We start from the raw sequence: 17559 nt of genomic DNA, 5'->3' as shown, positions 1-17559 counted from the left end.
ACCATTTTAAAAACCAGATGTAAACATCCAAGTCTAAACACACAGTACGGTCTTTTTAGCTCACTGATAATAAGCATTTTTTTTTTTTTGTCTTTTCACTATTAGATACAAGATAATGGGAACACACCGTTTCATTACGCCGCAAAATAAAAAAAGCAAACAAAGCTTTTGTCCTTCATCCCTGTAGCTTTGCTTTAATTAATCTGTTTGATCTTGCAGTTATAACAGATATGCAAAGTATATGGCTGTGCAGATAGATCTCAAGGTTACAGTAATAGTATGAGACAATATTAAAGCAATATGGTAAATTGTCTATCTGGGTTCACGATTTTAAATTAAAAAAAAAACACATTACCTTTAATTTAACTTAAATGTGATTTTAAAGGATTTCAATTTAAATCAGAGATGAAGATGGTGATTAAAGTGTTAAACAAAAGAAGAAAAAAAAAAGGCTGTTGGCAGCCTGCAACTACAGAAAAGCAAAAACCTCTTTAACAGAAATGGAAATTAAAGTTAGCATTCCCTATTAAAGGTTATTAGTCCTCTGCAACAACAACTTAAATAATGCTCAGCCTGTATTATTATAGCTATTGATGTTACCTCATTGCCCACAGCCAGCCTATTTATCTCTGCTCATTGATGAGACAGTCCAGTCACACAATACTTTACTCCTCCTCAATTAGTAAGTCCAGTTTGGCTAATTTAGTCTGTTGACGACACTATAAGGATGCTTCATGTAATTTTATGCCGACGGACAGTCAATGTTGAGACCCTATAAATTGTGTTTAAGTGGATTAATAGTGTGCTGAGCCTGTGTGAGCAAAGTGGTGATGGAAATAGTGGCTCTCTCACAGTGGGATAATTAAATAGGTTCTACTGTGATGACTATCTTATTCAGTAGCCACTGTTTACACGTGTTTAGGCTGAGGCGTTATTAAAATAAAGGATTTCTCCATTTGACTTTGTGTGGAAATGTGGAAATCTCACTCCTGCCTTTATTTTTTTTTAAAAATCATGAGTTCCTCTAACCAGCATGACAATTCAGGTATACAAAAAATAAATATAAGGCTTTTTATGAATTAATCTTATTCCTACTAGCTTTGCACCTCAATATTTTATTTTATTTTATGTTATTTTATGTGACAGTGTTGTGTCAAATTTTACATAGCCTTGACTTTGAAGCACCATTGTTGTGTAAAGTTAGAGGATGGCTGTGCGGTAGGAATGTGAAGGTTTCACCATAATAGAGACTAGACTTAAAGCGGATTGTCCATGAAACTGCTTGATCTTGACCCGGCTGTCTGCTGTTATGGCTCCTCTGCCTATCATAACGTCCCACCTCCACCCTGCAAACATGCGCACACATGCACTTATGCTTACCGTGTGAATTTATAGCTCTTTTTTTTTGGTTTTTGGGAGGAGATAGATGGACTAACATTCACACTTTGAGGCATTTGGTAGGAAAAAAAAATACTCTCAAGTGTTCTGGCACAAAACTTTCAACATGTTGTTTATTTATCTGTTGTGGAACTACTCGACACAAATTTAATCCCTGTCATCTGCTGATTTCTAGCAGCTTGGCTTGGAATTTCTCTCAATGCTAGAAAATGGTATAGCCCCTGAGTGCTACTGCAGTTTTATTACCTGAGGTGGTTTGTCTGAATATAGCTTACCACATGTCTCATTCAAAGGGAATGGCAGGTATGTGTCACTAGTCATAAATTGCAACTAGCCTTCAGCAGTAATCAGTTGCCAAGGAAACCTCAAATGGGATTATGACCTTCTGTTGTGCATAGCCAAGCAAATTGTTAGAGTTGTGAAGATCCAAGAGACAAACATTAAAGATTTATGTCAGTAAACAATTTATTTTCTCATCATACTAAGTTAATGGGTGGCGTGTCTTGCATGGGAATAAAACTCTGACTAGGTATTTTTTAAGCCAATATGGGCAGGTTTGAGTTTAATAATGCCAGGTACTGTGCTTTGTAGTGATGTTGGCCTGTGTGAAGATATAGTCAAAGAAAGGTATTAAGGGTAGAAAACAAAGAAAGAAGAGCAGAAGCAGAGTGCCTAGAAGGAGTGCAGAGTGTTGGGAGGGTGGAGATAGAGAAATGGGGGACGGTGGTATTTAGTATGCACGGCCAAGCTGCCCCATCTGCTTAGCGCAGCAGTCCCTGTCGTATAACTGTCTGCAGGCCGTGGGCCACATAAAGAATGTCTCAGATTTGATGTAATTCCGCAAAATTAATGACAGCTTTACTCGGTATGGGCCGTGAGGGAATGATTAGTGTTTGATCGTCCATCTGATCAGTTCCCTTGGCTGGCTGCAGAGAGATGCTCCACTATATGCCGGTATGTTGCCCATGGCAAACACACATGCACACAGAGATACACCTATCCCAGAGTAATTCCTGGGCCCCCATGCTCTAGTTTATGTTTGGGTTCTGGTTCCTGTTTCCCTCAACAAAAACATCCAATATCTTGTTAAATTCTCTGTGCTGTGACACTTCACATCAATGTGAACACCTACTGATGGGCTGGGTGCAGGTCCCACTGGTAATGTGATTGTGCACAGGGCGCTTTTATATTAGGGCGTGCAGTATTTCAAAGAAAAGTGGGCCAACCAGCATCCAATTTAGAAAACTCAGAGGTCACACTATGACCTTTTACAAGATATGCTTTACTGCAGCTGTGATTGGAATTGGGTATTAGTTTTTAAAAGAGATGGGGAGTGGATTGGGAATTTGAGAGAAAAAAAATTGATCCACTGGATGGATTGCAGGAGTTGGACAAGTGGAATACCTCTCTTCGTTTTAATTCAGCCCCACCTCAACGAGCCCAACCCCCATCTCTTTCCTCCTCTTGGGCTGCTGCGTTTACAAGCGAAGGGGGCATTCTGTTTTACAAGTGAGCCTGGTGCGTCTCGGTGTGCTAGCAACATTAAAATTGAACTCGTCTTATCTGTGCAAGCCGTGAGGCTTTACATCAGAGGCTGTCGTGCTACTGCCATGTGGCCCCACTGTGCTTTTATGTAATGTGGTGCAGTCAAAAACCCAGTGGACAATTAAAGTGAGCTGATAGATAAAGAAGTGATTGAAGACCAGAATCTTAGTTTCTGGAATGCACTGTGGGTTGGGGGAGGGACACTTTAGTGGTTTATTATTGTTAACAAGGCAGAGTCCAACACATGACATGCATTTCTTGGCCAAATCAAGACATAACATTTCATGTAGACATGCTGATCTGGAGAGAGATGCAGTTTTTAAGAGTTTTACCTATTTTTTGCTGAGTTGCATACGGCAAAGCTAATTTCCCATCTGACCATTAGCACTCTGGTCAAGTCCAAAGCATGGGAAGCCTAATTCAGCAAAGGCTTGGGGAGGGTTGTTTCTGCCAACACAGATTGTTGGACAGATTGGCAGTCCTTCACTGTGTGTTGATGCAGTACTTTTCCCTCAAATTGAGCAATTATAACAAATTACTTGCAAAAACACCATTAAAGTAAACAAAAACTTGTTCCAGTTCAATTGCAGCTCAGTTCATTATCCTTTTTGTTTTCTCTCCGCTCAGTATTTTTGAGTTTTTGTACTCTCTTCCACAATACTCTTTCCAAATTATTTGAACGTGTTTCCTCCCGCTTGGGTTCCCCCCGTCCCAGTCGGCATCCTCTGATCTCTTTTCATTTTGTTCTTTTTCTTGGCCCGCTCCTCCTCCCCCACTGCTTTCTTTTTCTCCTCTTCATTTTATATTTTTGGCTGAGCTGAGGACCTTTCCTGGTGTAGTGACCTTTCTGGTTTTAAATTAAGCCCCACTGCGGCACGTCTCTCTTCATAGATCGCCAGTTACGAGCCTTCAGAGAACCGCAAAAAAATAACGATTCTGATGAAATGGCCCCTTTAAAAAGCTCTTCCAAATTCCTTTTACATTTTTCTTCGCCTCTTCCCCCCTTTCTGGTTGCATTAATATTCACACTAATGAGGAACATCCTAAAGAGCAGACCATGGAAAATGTGAGATGAGACATATGCACATACTTCCCCACATGCACGTCATACACATACTGTTGCTCATTGCTAATGGGCTCTAATCAAATGCCACATATGTTTGAAGTGATTTATGAAATCTGGGCATCCAGTGCTTGCAATGTGATTGCTTAATCAGAAAGAGACCATTTTTCAATGAATAACCCAGTTTGTGGCCTTTTAGAGGAGACCAATGTTTTGCCTTATGTGATTAATAGGCCTCTATTAAATTGTTTTTAAATGATAACGAGTTCTTGCTGCACTGAGGTCATAGTTTTTCTACCTGGTAGTCCTGTATTTGTCTTAATATTTCAAATAAGTGCATAATTAATAGTATGATGTCAACAGGCTTGTGTCATGTTAGGAAATAAGGTCATCATAAACCACAATGCAATACAGTCACACAGGACCTCCCAGGTGCTGAGTAAGAGCGTAATGACTTGTTCAGGATCACCATCCCCTGGAAATGAGGAACCAGAATAATTTAGATACAGAAATTGCTTGAATTTAATTTAAACATGAACACTGTCCATGTTACAAAGCCACAGTCAAACCGTACCTGTTCACTGAAACCCCATAAAACTCAAAACAGAGACAACAACAGCAATTACAGGGAATAATTAGAGCATTTAAGCTCTCCAGGGAGGACTGAAGATTGTTTTGAGCCACATGAAAAAAATGCTTTCAGTGGCTTTTCTCAAAGATCTGGGTCTTGCACGCACACTCAGAATTTAGGAGAGAAACTGAACAGTTTTAACTTTCATTTATCTGTGTGTATGTAAATAACCTTTGTGTAAATAATCTGATTGAGACTGAAATTTTTTTAGTAAGAATAAAATGCATATAGCAGAGATATGGGCAATAAGGGAAAACAGCAGTTTCAGGTTGGGTTTTTTTTAATTTTCAAAATGATGAATAGTTTAAAATGAGTGCATTTTAAAGCATTTTAAATTATTTTCAGGTGTAATTAATTTCTTTTAGGGCTAGCATATTGTTTCACTGGGATTTATCTGTTGGTTACAGAGTTACTTAGCTCAGAGATATGGGTAGGGAATTTTATATTTTAGATGAAATGTGATAATTAAACCATAGGCTATATATAAAAGTGACAGCTTTCTTAGAAGATCTTGATAAACAGAGATTGTGTGTGTGTGTGTGTGTGTGTGTGTGTGTGTGTGTGTGTGTGTGTGTGTGTGTGTGTGTGTGTGTGTGTGTGTGTGTGTGCGCGTGCGGTTGTTGTTATCATTTTTGTTACTGAGGGCCAGTGTGCTGTTCTTAGTCTACAGTTATTAATTTACCGCTCATAAAAATTAAAGGAACTCTTAAATTGCCCGTCTGATCTTGATGAATGAAATATTCAAGTTGAAAATCTTTACTGTAATTTGTTGAGAACAAAATGATGTAACAGCAATCAATTGAAGCCAAAGTCATCAAGACTTTGAAGGCTGGACTCAAAATCACACCAAAAAAAAGTCAAATCAAGGGTTCCCTTAATTTTTTATTTTGTCTTTGGAGCACTGTAACCTCCTGTAACAAAGCACAGCAGTATTTTGCAACATTAAATATTTTTGGATTCTGGAAGAGGTTAGAGCCATACTGGAATTATAGCATGGGAAGATGATGGTATTTAAACTGCTTTTTTTCCAGTTACATATTTCATGTCATAAAATTTCCACTTACACTCTGAGCTGCAGAGCAACCTGTGACTTGATGTGGAAATATGCAGAAATCAACACGATTGGTCTTCTCCACTAAGGTGGAGCTGTGAATATTAATCTCCACTCTATATGGGATGCATCCAACTACATGCAGAGATTATTTCTGGGGCCTATCTCCTAAGGTGCTCCTGGTAGCCTTGGTAACCCTAATGAATTATGGGCCAGCCCAGTTAAAACATGTGTGGTATTACTCCATTCCAGGGTATGCCCTCTTGGGTGTCTATGAATCACTGATCTCATCAAACTGGTTCACTCTCTCTCTCTCTTCCTCTTTCTCTCTATCCTTCCCTCCATATCGCTCTCTGTGCTTCCCTCCCCCCATTGCTTGTCACCATCCAGTCCCCTGGGGCGTCTGTCTGGGATCTGCCAGGCTCATCAGTAAGGAGAGGAGAAGGCTAACTGGGAGCCCTCACTGGCTGTAAATCCAGGGAGAACCTGCAGCGGCCACACGTCCTCTGCAGCTCAGTAAGTCCAGTGCCCCCCCCCCCCCCCCCCCCCCCCCCCCCCCCCCCAGTACACTTAAGACCTTTTACGTGCTTCTGCATGTGCAAATAAGTGCACACAAGTACCCAAGAGGGGTTTGTTCTCCCTAGTGTTCAAAGTTACCTAACTTTACTCCATTGCAATTAGTTAATCCTGTCGTAACCTGAGACTAGTAATGAGATTTTACACTAAATTTGAACTTTTTATTTTTTCACATATGGAGCTAGCACATTGCCACTGCATTAGCCTTTGTATAAAGATACAAAAGATTAACATGTTTTAGAGTGTCTGCATTTGGTAGATTAGTGAGTGTGTTTTATTGTTAATCTTTTGCAGTACTGTCAGTTTTGTCTTCTGTTAAAACAATAAATGAAATGATTATAGGCCTATATGTGTGAGCAAATTGTCTCTGTATGAATACACATATCATTTGACTCAAGAAGAGTGTCTATTTGTGCTCAAGTGTTTATTATTTCCTTGAAGGAGGATGACAGCAAATTTTTGCTGCTAATGAGGTGATGAGAGTTCTAGTTGTGCCTAAGAAGTGAGACATATTATTTAATCCATGGTGCTATGCAGAGGTAATTTCAGTCTCAGAGTAGCCATAAAGTGCTGGAAGCCTAGCACAGATCTTGACTGCAATGCAGTGAGTGGGGCCCTTCTCTCTCTCATACATACATTTAGCTGGGTGTGATACCATTCCATACACATAGGCACACACCCTCCCTCTCCTTATCTGAGAAATAAGCATTTTTACAGAGTTTGAGCTGTAAAAGGAGAGGAGCAGATAGCCCATAAATCTAGCCATAAAAAGTTAAGTTGTCAGAGGTGCCATCAGCTATCAATCGTGTGCGGCAAGCTGATGAAGGGGAAATAGGTGATAAAAAACAGCATTTTAGGGAAATTATGTCCAGTCTTCCATTTGCGAAGTGCTGCAGTCGCATCACTGCAGAATCTTAATCACTGGCTGGTGTGGTCAGGGACTGTTCCTTGCTGTGACAGTGAGGAGGAGCACACCCTAGTGGGAGGGTGGAATATGGAGGAGGTAAGAAGAGCCGTAGCAAGGGGGAAAGGGGGTGGGTGGATGTGGGGGCAGCGTTGTAGAAAATTATACAACTACCATAAATCACTTCTACACTACCGTTTTTTTTCTCTCCCTCAATTTCTTGCTTCCCCCATCCCCTCACTCGTGCTCTGCCTCTTTCTCTGTTTCTTTCTCTACTTCAAGGCTGTGCATCTTTCTCTCCTCATTTGCACTCCCACCCCGACGGTCCCCCTGGCTTTCTGCCCTTTATTCTTCTTTCAGTCCCTGGTGATGTTCTTTATTTGAAGCACTGTTGGTTACCTTCACTGCCCCATTCTCAATCCATCTCAGCTTCATTTACACTGTGGTTTGTTTACATGCTTTCTTTATTGATCTGCTTTTTGTTGCCTAGCAGGGATTTATTTCCTGTCTATGGGACTGTATTAGTAAACCCTGAAATTGACCTGTCTTTCCGAGATGGTTCCGATATAGTCTGTTCTTGAAATAAAAGAAAATGCCGTCTTGTCTGCAGCTTATTTCACATTTTATCAGACAGCACTGTGACAGGATTTCTGGTTGCTTCTTTATTGGGGAATTTTTCCAAATAGAAAAACAACCAGTGATGCTTTTATGTCCTGAGGCATTCTTCTACAAACCAGGCCTTTAGTGAAATGGTAGCCATCTGAAAGCAAATTATGCAATATCCTATAGCTTTTTTTTATGTTAACTATATATAATACAGTGTATGTCTTCTTCACACCAGTGTGTGAGAATGTGTGCCTGTAGTAGAATTAATATAAAGGCATCCTGCGAGAGTATCCATGTCTGTTGAATTGATAAATGCCTTCATTGTCTGATCTGTGACTCCCCCTGTAATCTAAGGTCATTTGTTAATTAATTTGAATAGCCCTACAGGCTCTGGTTCTGCTCCAGTGGTCTTGGATGAGTGATGTCATTCTGTACTGAGCTGACTTCAAGCGCTGTGAAATGAATGCAGTGAAGCATGTTCATCTGCAGTGGCCCCTTCAGTATGTCCTGCCCTGTGACCATTCATCAGGGGAAGGTGTTGCTGTGCACGAACTACTACCTAAGAAGTGTTAGTCGTCGTGCTATATTTCTCATTCAATTAATTAGGAGGATCAACTACTGTACAGACCCTGCATATTATACATAAAGAGCTTATTTATTTATTTATTTTTTTAGTCCTGATGAGTTTATTAAGTGTTAAAAAAATTTCATACATGACTTCTTCACCAAAGTTGCTGATCATCTACGGAGTGGATCTTTGTGGTTCTGGTGGTTTATGTTCAGACATTAAAGATGCTCACTGATGGTGATCACAGTTAGCCCACGCTTGTGTCAGGTGCTGTGCTGCCACCTTTAGTTAGGCTGAGGTACTGTAATGCAGTACCCATTTCCACAGCATCTCTTTAGGTGGGCTACTCTGCAGTTCAGTCACACAGCATCTGTTTGTGACAGAGGGTAGTTTAACAACACATCTAACCTTACTGCATTACAGCTAGTGTACCAGTGAACATGCAGACTTTATGTAAACGGGGCTGTCACTAAGAAATACTGTCCTATACTATGCTTAAGCTTTTCTGCCTTGTGAATGTGGTTTGAAAATAACTAACTTTGTGTGCAGTGCTGTTTTCCCATCATGTGTGTCTCAGGCTTTGCCTTATATCAGCTGGGCATTTCATTCATTTCACTGGCATTTCTTTTTTTCACATAAAATTATACATACAGATATCACATGGAGTTTCTGCTAAAGCTGTGAGCCTGCCTTTTTTCCATGTACAGTTAAAACACCTGATCCCAGGAACAGACTGGAACTGTTCTCTACTCATATGTAGCCAAAAACTGGTCAGCAGTTATAGGTTTTGACATTTAGACATTTCCAGAAATCTCAGTTTGAACAGGAAAGACTCTGATCTCAGCAGGATGGCAGTAGATTACTTCCATGTTTTAATACACAAGGCCAGAGACTAGGAATGTATTATTTGTTTGATTCACATTTATCTAGGCTGTGAGTCTTAATGTAAAGCTTGTGAAATGCAAGCTGGCAAGATCTGGCCTCCGCTTAAGATTTTCCATTTTTGCAGAGCTCTGAATTCCATTATGCATCATATGGTTTTATTCAAAATCTCATTATTTTGACTGGTATGTTAGAAGAATATTGGGAGGTTTCAGGCAGTATGCTTCTTTGTATCACTCCTGAATCCTTAGATAATTAGTACTGACATGACCTCCAAACAATGCTGATGGCCTAAATGGCGGGGTGGGTGAACACAGTACCGTTTTGTGGAGTACTGTGTTTTAGGGAGTGGTTTTTCTTCGTGCTGACATGTTCCTGCAGTGACAGCTGTATCTGCCAGGGGGCAGGCAAGCACACACATCAACTCAGCAGAGAGGCATACAGTATGCAGCCCTGCCTTTGCAGATCCCCATTCCCTCTTTTGTGGCAATATTGCTGTTTCTGTTTCTATGCCTGAAGGTATTTTAAGAAAGATGCAAATTAAGCGCATTGTGTGGTTTAATTAATTCTTCATATTATTGCTGCTATATGTATTTGACTTATTTGAATTGTGGATATAGTTTTGTGAAGCCCAGTTTAATTATAGACACTCAGTGGTTTATATTACCTATTCATGTCCTTTTCATTAGAATTAATTATATCAGTCATTTCCCATTTGAAGGTCAGAGAAGACAGTGTTGTGATGCAGTGATGTAGCTGTGATATCACATATGCACTACAACAAATGTATGTTAAAACATTCAACAAGTTTAAACAGCATACATAACAAGAACATTTATTCATTCTCATAAGTAAGCTTGTCAGCTACAGTTCAATGAATTTAAGTTGCAGAGCTGTAATTTTGTACCTATAAAACTGTTGAAAGAATTTTATTCATTTCACTGCCACTCATTTTCCTACTCAGCCATTTATGAGCAATAAGAATAGATATATTAATGTTACTGCATTTCTTAATAATGGTTTTGCACTAAACTTCTTCCTGAGCATTCAGTGGGTTCCCCCCCCCTATATTTTTAATTAAAAAAGTAAAATCAAGTAATGATTCCATACCACTTACAATTATGTTTGGAAGTGGCTTTCATTTAAAAAAAAAAAAAAAAGTATTTATATTCATTGTAATGCCTCTTTGTGTGTTTATTATAGAACATAATAAACTTAAATATTGCTGTTTGTTTTCATTCCAAATGAATTTGTCTCCTCATCAGCATTATTGCTGTTGGTGTTATGAAAAGTCAGGAAAATATGTTGATTGCAGAAGTATGGTTGCATAGTATGCACAGTAGTCTAGGCTTATTTGTTTCTGTGCTATAAAAGGTGATTACATCCTAGGTCTAAAGTTTTTTTTAAGCCCAATGTCACTGCTGTTTCCTTGGGCCTCCAATAGCAGAAAAGCCATAAACCTTTTTTTTTTTTCTTCTTTTTTTTTTTCCTTTTTGAGTAGCCGTGTTAAAAAAGAACACCTGTAACTCGACACACAGACCTCTCTACTGAAATGCCAGGGCCATGACTCATGGGAATGGGGACACACAGCTAAATAGATAGTTTGTGTACAAGCTTGTCTTCCAGGTCGAGCATTCCCCTGGTTTCAAACAAAACATGCATTTGGACAACATCTGAACAGAGGCCATTTTGGTTTGGCTTTATGTTTGCACAGTCCTGGGATTGTGCAGTTGCTAGTGGGGGGATGGGTGAGCTACTGCCGCTACCATGAAGACTTCTGTTAATGTTTTAGTCATTCTGGAGCCGCTTGGCTGGGAGACAGATTCAGTCAAAAAGCATTTGAGTACCCTCAGGTCCTCGGAGTGATTTACTACGTATTTGGACATCTGCAAAGAGCTCTTGCACCTTGAAATTCTCTCTCCCGCTCTCTCTCTCTCGCTCTCTTTCTTTCTCTCTGTCCCTGTCTGTCTATCTCTCATTGCAGTAGTAAACCCATAGGAATGATCTGTCATGCTGAGTCACCTTGAAGATATCTAAGGTACAATCACTTCCTGTCACCTTCTCCTTCATCCCTTCTCCAATCCGCCCTCCCTTCAACTCTCTATCTTACCTCATCTTTCTATCACCTTCAAACCTTCTGCTCAGGTCTCAGCCACATCCCGCTTATCTTGACAATGAGACTTAATGTGCACTGCTCCTTCTGCTCTGTCTCTTATACCACCTCTTGCTCACCAGCTGGGCACATCAATCCATGTGACAGGTGCTTGTCAGTCAGTTCCTTACTGGGAAGCCCCCCCCCCCCCCCCCAAAAAAACAACAAACAAACAAACAAACAAACAAACAAAAAAAACCCCAAAAAACCTCAAAAAAACCCCACAGAAGTACAAGGTTTGAAACGGTGCAAGTCTGCAAGTGGAAAAGAAATTGTGTCAGTTATACCAACACATCTTAATTTGGTATTCATCCTCGCTAAAAAGTCCAAGTAACTGATAAACAGTTATTAGTAAGTTATGTTACCTTGACAAGTTGTATTTACTGCTTTGTTGCCTATGGCAGCCACCCTGAGTTGAGTGAAGAGGAGAGCTGTCAGTGGTCATCAATAACATGTCTGTGTGGTGTGGGTGGTGCAGGCTGTGTGGCATGTGTTTTAGAAGCGATGGCCAGAGGCCCTCTGTCTATGCAGTTCAGAAAATATGGTGTCATTAGCATTTGGGTCTGCATAACTGGCTGAAGAGGCTCAAACATATCTGGTATGCAGCGTTTAGGAGGCATGCAGACAGGATAATTGGTGGGCAGAATCGGTCCGCAGCTCCAGACTTTCAAGTGCTCATTGCCTTTGAGTGCTTTACACCCCAAGTGGCGCAATAGCCTAGGGGAAACAAGGTCTGCACTGATTTATTGCTGACCCTTAGGTCTTTTGTTTCTTAGAGCCAAGGACAACTTAATAATCAACCAAAGTCTCAAAATTGACTTGCTATTATGAATAACATTTGACTGGTTATGTGACAGAAATCAGATTGCCGTAGGAGTATACATTTAAAATAGACCTGGTATGCTGTGCCTTTACCACTTACTGCTGCATTCTCTGACATGTTTGACTGGATTTCATAACCACAGCACTCTGTCTCACCACCCTGTCAGTGCTAGTGATTAAACACAAGAACAAAGTGTTCTTTGTGAAGTAGTTTTCAGGGTTTATTTCAAATAGTATATTCAATTGATGTTATCTATTGATTACTGCAGCATAAAGTACTGAATAGTAAACCATAATTGTGGGTCCATTATTGTTTTTTCTGTTACTTTGCTTGATATTTTTTGTATAGAGTGCATACAAGAGACATTGCAAGTTAAACTAGACCTAAACTAGACAAAAAGAATTCACTTAGACTTGCATTACCGTTTATTTATGTTGACCAAGACATATTTACTGTCAAATGTTAGACCTTGCTAAGAATATATTTATTGTTATAGTATACATTTGTAGAGATGGATCAATGATTGACACCATAATGTAGAAGACGAGAAAAATAAAAGCGTCAAAAACACTTTTATTTTACTTTAGAGAAATACTAAAAACTTTAGGTGCATCTGGTGGTGTATTTCAATATACAAGTCATTATATTTCAGATAGATTACAACAAATCACAGATTCTCAGACATTTGCGTTAGTACGAGCTTAAATAGGTCTATGCGTGAGTATATTGTCGCTACCTCTGCCAATCTAAACTAGGAAACTTTTGCCTTGTCTCAGGATTTCACTCAAATTAGAGCTGGAATATCTGCTCATTTGAACAAACCCCTGCCTAGCCCTCTAAGGTATGGCTTGAAGTATGCTAAACTGCAGCCAGCAGCTATTACTTGCCAGCACTATAAATGCCCAGATGTCAGTACCTAAGCAAAACCTGACATGAGGAAAAATGATTAAAACAAGCAGAATCTCCAACACACACACACACACGCAAAACTGTAAAAGCTACTGAGAGATAAATATTAGCTTGACGTTTTGTATTAATTTAATCCAACAGAAGAGACAGAATAGCCAAGACATTTTTCAGACAGTAGCTCTAAATTATGTATATGTTCATGGGAAATTAATGACTAATTTCAAATGTACTTACAGATTAGGTGGGAACTTGGCAGTGACAGTTTGCAATATTTATACATTGACATGTAACCCATGTAGTCTCTAGCAAGAAAACGAATGGTGACATAGGCGTTTTGGCTATTTAATTAGAGGCCACCTAATTGCTTCCATGTTGCTCTGCAGTGGTTAGTAGTCATGATAGAGACCGCGCTTGAAGGCAGTACTGAATGAGAGTGAAATCAGCATACGTAACTGGAAACATATAAAGACTAATTATGTACTGTCTATATTTATTGTCATGAAATTGGAGATGTAGAGAGGAAACATTTTTGAATAATATAAATGGAAAAATAGTTGAAGATCCTGGCAGGAAAAGTTTTGGTGGAGACATGTTGTGCAGAGGCATATTTCCTCCATTTGGTCAGAAGGCAAAGACATACTACATCCTTTTCTGTTTTGGAGTTTGAACTCCACCCACATGACCAAATAAGTCTAAAAAACATGCTATGCTTCACCTTTCTTTACTACAAAGACCAGGGTTTGTGGTCTGGTTAAAAATAATACTTTTGTCCTTTTATGACAATGATATATGCATATACTTCTGCAATTATTCACAGGGACACATTAAGGAACCAGACAGGGGTGTGTGCTCATGCACACATGGAAAACTCACTGAAGTCAAGGAAAAACTGCTTAGATGAAGAGAATTAAAGACCTTGTCAAATGTCCGTTAGTGGTTGCTCTTTAGAGGTACAGCAGTGGCAGTGGAGAGCGATGCACCGCAGAAAGGGATTTTGATTCACAGCTTCTACAGTTTTTGATGACTTCAAGGATCTGTGCCAAATCCTCTCATAAATAAACAGACAACCTCCCACCAAAAGTTAAAACAAGGGATTCGAGTAAAATTCATTCCTAAATTTATAGCCTGAGTTCTTTATACAAAAACTGACAGTAAGTGACTGTTAAACAAGATTAAAAAAAAACACTTTACTGACTCTTAAAGGTCTAGTAAAAAAAAAAAAATAGAGCTTTAGTTTTAAGTTACGATGTGATGAAAAAACTGTGAAAAGCTATGGCTCATGAAATATCTATAAATACTCATAATGTTGACAAAAATGAAATAAATTTTGCTGCACTTAATTTTAAATGGGGACACAAACTACAACACAAATTCCATATTATCAGTTAAACAATAATGCTTCTAAGAGACTTTTCCAGGTGCAAGCCCATAACTCCATTGCCTAATTTCTGCAGTGATACTAAAAATATGCTGATGAAGATATGCTTAGTTTCTTAGTACACATTTTGCTATGGAGTGCCTTAGTGGAAAGTATCCACTTGACACTGCAGAATATAAATATTAAGATCTGTGCTTGTATCACACAAATATGTGGTTTTGAATGACATTTTTCTCATTCAAACTTGACTTAAATACTTGATTCATAGGTGTATTTAGTGTGGTTATTAAACTGCTTCCAATTTGCTTATTTATGCGTGTGTGTGTGTGTGTGTGTGTGTGTGTGTGTGTGTGTGTGTGTGTGTGTGTGTGTGTGTGTGTGTGTGTGTGTCAAACATGACACCTTGATCCGGAGAACAAATTGAAGACATTTTGGATGTAAAGTGAGTTGAAAACAATGACTACAAATGTTTTTCATAGCCTTGGCAACCCTAAGCAAAACTGTCTTTTATGCATTCCGTATGGAAACTGCAAAAGAACCCAATGTGCATTAGCTTGTTAGGCATAAAATATGCAGTTAAATCATTTCATGTATCTGTACCTATTTATCTCCGTCTGTATCTCTGTATGTTTGTTTATCTGTACTGTAAACCAATAAAAACCATAGAAACGAGTCTCATTGATTTATGTTTCACTGCAGCTGGCTTTAGCTCTCTTATGTGTATTTATAGCCTTCTTGCTTTGTGTGTGTGTATTGGCTGGTGTGTGGTTTCTATATCCTGGCTTTGTTGGGAAACCTGTCACATCTTCATTGGCGTCTATGTAATTTAGCTGTGCTTGGATGATAGATCCTTTTGATAGAATGGCATATGTGGGCCTTACCATTACGGCCTGTTGGTGGAGTTGTGTTTGTAAGGATCCCGTAGAAAGACAGGATGTGAAGAACAGGTTATGAATGTCTGTTTCTGCCTACTCTACAGGCAGCTTAGGAATATTTGATCTGAACTTGGACTGTAGTGTTCTGATATTTAGTATTGTGGTTGACTGACTCGACAAAAGTGTGCAGACTCTTTGGAGAGATTTGATCTGAACTGGGACTGCAACAAATTATATTTCATTATTTTCAGTTGTGGTTAAGGGAGATGTGATTGTGATTCCTTGAATAAGTGAGTTGGTAAATATTGTTAGAAAACTGTAAGAAATGTAAATTTTAATTTCCCAAAGCCTCCAATGTCTTGGTTTGTCAGGTAAACAGTCCAGAACACACACATACTGAGTTTACAATCAAGTTATCTGTTTTCAGCAGCTGTTGTGTAGCCAAATTGAGAGTGGGCTCAACTTTTCCATTAATTATTACTTTAATTTATTATTCTTTATTACTTTATCTTGACTACCTCACAGCAAGGGGTCAGTAGTTTGGAGGAATTTCATGCTAACTACACTAACAACTTCTCTTTGGTTACAGTAATTTGTGAGTCAGTTGTCATTTATTTGCAAGCAGTGGTAAAGTGAAGTGATGAAAGCAGACTGTTTTTTTATAAAAGATGAACATACCCACAATGATATCATTAACTGCTTTATTCATTACCATTTTGAAGCCTTGAGTATGACATTTTGTCTGGTTGTGACCCATGTAGTCTCAGCTATACATGTGTCTGGCACACGTATAGCTGCTAGTGAGTGCATAAATAAACAATATCAATAAAATAAAACTGCAGTTTCAATTAAAAAAAACAAACAAAACTAACTGCAGCTTTTGTGGAGAGTCTTTTATTTTAGTTAAGCATAGGAAGAGCCATATTATTTATTAGATAACAGCATAAAAAATGTTCTAAAAGGCACCAACACCTCAAACAGTCCAGTTTAGTTAGTGGAATTAGCTGCTGTGAGACCAAGCCATCTTTAGGCTCATTTGGAATGAAGGGGAAAATTTGTTACAAAGACCAAACCTGTTTTTTGGGCCAGTGTTTAATGATGATTTTTATTTATTTATTTATTATTCTAAAGCAGGACATTTTTAAAATGGGACTCGATGGGAACTTGCCAGCTTGAAGTAAACATTTGACGATCAGCAGTTGTAGACACTTCCACACTGGCTTTATTTTTGGGTGACTGTGCCATTGCCAGTGCTGTCCATGCTAACTTCTCCCTCTGTATCTTATGCGAGATTTAACGTGAGATTTAACTTTTGAGAAGCTTTTGTTGCACTTATGTACATACTGCACTGAAAAAAATTTGTTTCATCTCTAAATGTGACATAACTGGAGCTGAAAGTTAACCTGGGAGAGACTTACCAGACATTGCTGTTATAACAACAGTAAGACTGTGCATGGTACTGATCATAAACGTCTGTATGCAGATCATTCTCTTATAACTTGCTGTTCACTGGGAGTACCATATGATGAAACCATGATGAGACGAAAGGAAGAGGGCCAAGTATGTTGAGCTTGAGAAGAATATCAAAGCAACATCTGGCAGGAAATGTGACTTGTGGTGGGATGCAGTGTGTTAAGTTCATCCATCTGCAATACCTTTAACATGTTGAACTTAAGCTGGGTCAGTAGTCAAGGAGCTTTCAAGGCCATCAACTGAGGCAGCAGAAGGAGTTAGGAATAGACTGCTGTGCACAGTGTCACCTTGACACAATGAGGGGTTTGAACCCTGGCTGGCTCACCTGGCTGAAAGACGCAGAAGACTCCATGAGCACAGAAAAGTGTCCAGGTGTATCAATATGATATATGCTAAAAGAAGTTAAATCAGAAGTGGAAAAAAATTAAGTTAATTGCCACAAAAAAGTACACAAGCATGACATGGTTTATATAATACAATGAATAGTCTGAGTTTTTATTTATTTATAGTCTTTATTGTCTTGATGATAGTTAAAAGATTAGTCCCCCCCCCCTGTATATTTTCATTCGTATCCTGTAAAAATAGCCAAAAATCACAAGTTTGTTGGAAAGTCTGCAGTTTGCATCTCATTTGGGAGCTTTGTTTTGCACTTTGTTTTTGTTTGTTTTCAGTTGCTGATTGGTTTAATTTTAACTGGATTGTACAGAAAAAAACGAAATGATCAT

Source organism: Archocentrus centrarchus, chromosome 7 (genome assembly GCF_007364275.1).
Source record: "Archocentrus centrarchus isolate MPI-CPG fArcCen1 chromosome 7, fArcCen1, whole genome shotgun sequence".
NCBI classification, from domain to species: Eukaryota; Metazoa; Chordata; class Actinopteri; order Cichliformes; family Cichlidae; genus Archocentrus; species Archocentrus centrarchus.
Note: the sequence above shows the minus strand (reverse complement) of the source record.